Below are 4,355 nucleotides of genomic sequence, written 5' to 3' on the forward strand. Positions count from 1 at the left end.
GCTTTGTAGTCCCACCCTTGCCTCCCTCACCTCCCATACCTCCTGGTACTGAGTTAGTCAGTGAGGTAGAACCCTTGCAGTTGGGTAGGGATGAGCTTTGTGTTCCAGTCGAACATTGGCTGTTCGGTCGTTCGCCGAATTCCGAACGTTATGGGTCGTTCGCGCCAAATTCGTGTGGCGCGTCACGGCCCACAATTCACTGCGGCATCGCAGTGCATTGCTGGCTGATGATTGGCGAAGCATGCACTATGACCCACATGCTTGGCCAATCACAGCGCCGTCGGTAGAGAGAGCTGTAATTGGCCAAAGCCAGGGTGGCTTTGGCCAATTATGGCTCAGGGGGTTTAGAACATGCCCCACACTATATAAGGCCGCCTGCACGGCGGCCCTGTGTAGTGTGTTCCGGCGTGCTTAGATAGAGGGAGAGAGACAGTGTCATTTCATTTGAGTTAGCTAGATTAGGCAGGACAGTCAGTGAGTTAGCTGCACTTACAGTGTATTGTGTATATATATGCATCCCAGGTGTTGCATATATTTATATACACTGTATTCAGTTTAGCTAGATCCGTTCCTGTTATCTTCTTACTGACAGGCAGGCTTGTCTTGTTACAGTATTTACAGCTACCTGAAGAAAATTGCTGGTGTTCTTTTGATCCTATTAGTACCACAGTCAGGCAGCTAGACTATTTACAGTTAGTGCAGTGCGTCCTGCTCACAGTGTTCAGCTAAAACTACAAGTTAGTGTAGTGAGACCTCTGCACAGTGTTCAGCTAAAACTACAAGTTAGTGTGGTGCGTCCTGCTCACAGTGTTCAAATAAAACTACAAGTTAGTGTAGTGCGTCCTGCTCACAGTGTTCAGCTAAAACTACAAGTTAGTGTGGTGCGTCCTCCTCACATTGTTCAGCTAAACCTACAAGTAATTTTTTTGCGAGCTCTGCACAGTGTTCATCTAAAGCTACATGTTAGTGCAGTGCGTCCTGCTCACAGTGTTCAGCTAAAACTACAAGTTAGTGTGGTGCATCCTCCTCACAGTGTTCAGCTAAAACTACAAGTTAGTGCAGTGTGTCCTGCTCACAGTGTTCAGCTAAAACTACAAGTTAGTGTAGTGAGACCTCTGCACAGTGTTAATCTAAAGCTACAAGTTAGTGCAGTGCGTCCTGCTCACAGTGTTCAGCTAAAACTACAAGTTAGTGTGGTGCGTCCTCCTCACAGTGTTCAGCTAAACCTACAAGTTATTTTTTTGCGAGCTCTGCACAGTGTTCATTTAAAGCTACAAGTTAGTGCAGTGTGTCCTGCTCACAGTGTTCAGCTAAAACTACAAGTTAGTGCAGTGTGTCCTGCTCACAGTGTTCAGCTAAAACTACAAGTTAGTGTAGTGAGACCTCTGCACAGTGTTCATCTAAAGCTACAAGTTAGTGCAGTGCGTCCTGCTCACAGTGTTCAGCTAAAACTACAAGTTAGTGTGGTGCGTCCTCCTCACAGTGTTCAGCTAAACCTACAAGTTATTTTTTTGCGAGCTCTGCACAGTGTTCATTTAAAGCTACAAGTTAGTGCAGTGTGTCCTGCTCACAGTGTTCAGCTAAAACTACAAGTTAGTGTGGTGCGTCCTCCTCACAGTGTTCAGCTAAAACTACAAGTTAGTGCAGTGCGTCCTGCTCACAGTGTTCAGCTAAAACTACAAGTTAGTGTAGTGAGACCTCTGCACAGTGTTCATCTAAAGCTACAAGTTAGTGCAGTGCGTCCTGCTCACAGTGTTCAGCTAAAACTACAAGTTAGTGTAGTGAGACCTCTGCATAGTGTTCATCTAAAGCTACAAGTTAGTGCAGTGTGTCCTGCTCAGTGTTCAGCTAAAACTACAAGTTAGTGTAGTGAGACCTCTGCACAGTGTTCATCTAAAGCTACAAGTTAGTGCAGTGCGTCCTGCTCACAGTGTTCAGCTAAAACTACAAGTTAGTGTGGTGCGTCCTCCTCACAGTGTTCAGCTAAACCTACAAGTTAGTGTAGTGAGACCTCTGCACAGTGTTCATCTAAAGCTACAAGTTAGTGTAGTGCGTCCTGCTCACAGTGTTCAGCTAAAACTACAAGTTAGTGTGGTGCGTCCTCCTCACAGTGTTCAGCTAAACCTACAAGTTATTTTTTTGCGAGCTCTGCACAGTGTTCAGCTAAAGCTACCTGTAGAAGGTTGGTGGTGTTTTCCTGATCCTATCACTACCGCAGGCAGCTAAAAAAGCTACAAGTTAGTTTTTTGCGAGCTCTGCACAGTGTTCAGCTAAAGCTACCTGTAGAAGGTTGGTGGTGTTCTCATACTACAGGCAGGCAGTTGATTTTGTTAGCTGCAGTATCAGTACATATATATATATATATATATATATATATATATATATCCCAGCTTAGTGCAGCTACAGGCCATTAGTATGTCTGGAAGGCCAAGAAGGAGAGGCAGACAGTCACAAGCCAATAAGAGAGGGCAAGCAGGCTCTGTGTCTAGTGCTGGTCGTGGAGACGGTGCATCCTCATCAGCACGTGGCTGTGGGACACGCTTGGCCTTTTTTTCGGCAGCTGGCCGTGTTGAGCCGCAACATGCGGAAGACTTGGTCGAGTGGATGACCAAGCCGTCCTCATCTTCCTCATCCTCTCTCACCCATGCTCAGGGTACTTTGTCTGGCAAAGCAGCGGCCTCTTCCCTCGGCTCAATGTCATCAGTGACTCCTTCCCTAGCCCCACCATGTCCTCCTGAGGAGTCCCTCGAACTGTTTGACCACAGTGTTGGGTACATGCTCCAGGAGGATGCCCAGCGTTTGGAAGGCTCTGATGATGATACTGAGCTCGATGAAGGCAGTAACATGAGCACGGACAGAGGGGGTGCCCAAGAAGGACAGCAATCTGGCAGTCATGCTCCCCCTGCTGCAGCATACTGCCAGGTTTGCTCCAGTGATGAGGAGGGAGGGGATGATGAGGTCACTGACTCAACATGGGTGCCTGATAGGAGAGAGGAGGAGGAGGAGGAGGAGGCAGGACATCACCAACGAGGCAGGATGCCCTCCAAGGGCAAGCCTAAGGGCAGCACATTGACTGCATCACACCCCAAAGCTCCACATGTGCAGGGTGCTGCAGTCTCTGCACGTTATTCAAAAAGTTCTTTGGTGTGGGCCTTTTTTGAGACAAGTGCATCAGATCGCATCGCTGCTATTTGCAACATATGTCTCAAGCGTATCTCGCGTGGCCAAAACATCTCCCGCTTGGGTACCACATGCTTGACCAGACATATGTTGACCTGCCATGTAGTTCGTTGGCAAGCGTATCTAAAAGACCCACACCAAAGAACAAAGAGGACCTCTCCTTGCTCCTCATCAGCTGAGATGTCCAACCCCACTATACCTTCAGTCCTCTCTAAGACCTGCACTGAGAGGAATGAAGGTGTAGAATTAGGTGTGTCACAGCCAAGTACTTGTGGGCAATCTGTTTTTGGTACACCGACGTCAGATTGTACCAGGCAAATTTCCCTGCCCCAGCTGCTGCACCGCCGAAAGAAGTTTGCTCCCAGCCATCCACATGCCCAGCGGTTGAATGCTAGCTTGGCAAAATTGCTAGCACTTGAACTGCTGCCTTTTCAGTTGGTAGACTCTGCCCCCTTCCGTGAGTTTGTGGAATGTGCGGAACGCACATTCAGTGCTGCTGGAGGCTTTGTAACCGATCACAGGGTGCGTCTGTCCACCGACTCGGTCGATCGACTGACCTTCATAAAAATGAATCAGTCTTGGATCACCACCAGCTACCAAGCACCTGATGCTGATGTAACTGAATAATTTTTTTCAGATCCCTTCAAAGACTGCCTATGCTGATGCTGAGTGACTATCCCTGAGTAATTATCCTCTTCCTCCTCAATGATCATGCTGATAGCTTGTAAGAACATTTTTGGTTCTGGGCGCCACCACCAGTGCCTAAGGCCCAATTTTTCAGCCCCTGTTTAACAGGGGCGTGTAATTACAATTTTTGATGCAATACTTTGCAGCAGGGCTCGTTTCTGCGTTCCAACTAGAGTATTTGTGAGGGGTTGCAGTGTTGTGGCACCAGCACCAGTGCCTAAGGCCCAATTTTTCAGCCCCTGTTTAACAGGGGCATGTAATTACAATTTTTGATGCAATACTTTGCAGCAGGGCTCGTTTCTGCGTTCCAACTAGAGTATCTGTGAGTGGTTGCAGTGTTGTGGCACCAGCACCAGTGCCTAAGGCCCAATTTTTCAGCCCCTGTTTAACAGGGGTGTGTAATTACAATTTTTGATGCAATACTTTGCAGCAGGGCTTGTTTCTGCGTTCCAACTAGAGTATCTGTGAGGGGTTGCAGTGTTGTGGCA

Source organism: Aquarana catesbeiana, linkage group LG09 (genome assembly GCF_042186555.1).
Source record: "Aquarana catesbeiana isolate 2022-GZ linkage group LG09, ASM4218655v1, whole genome shotgun sequence".
Taxonomy (NCBI): domain Eukaryota; kingdom Metazoa; phylum Chordata; class Amphibia; order Anura; family Ranidae; genus Aquarana; species Aquarana catesbeiana.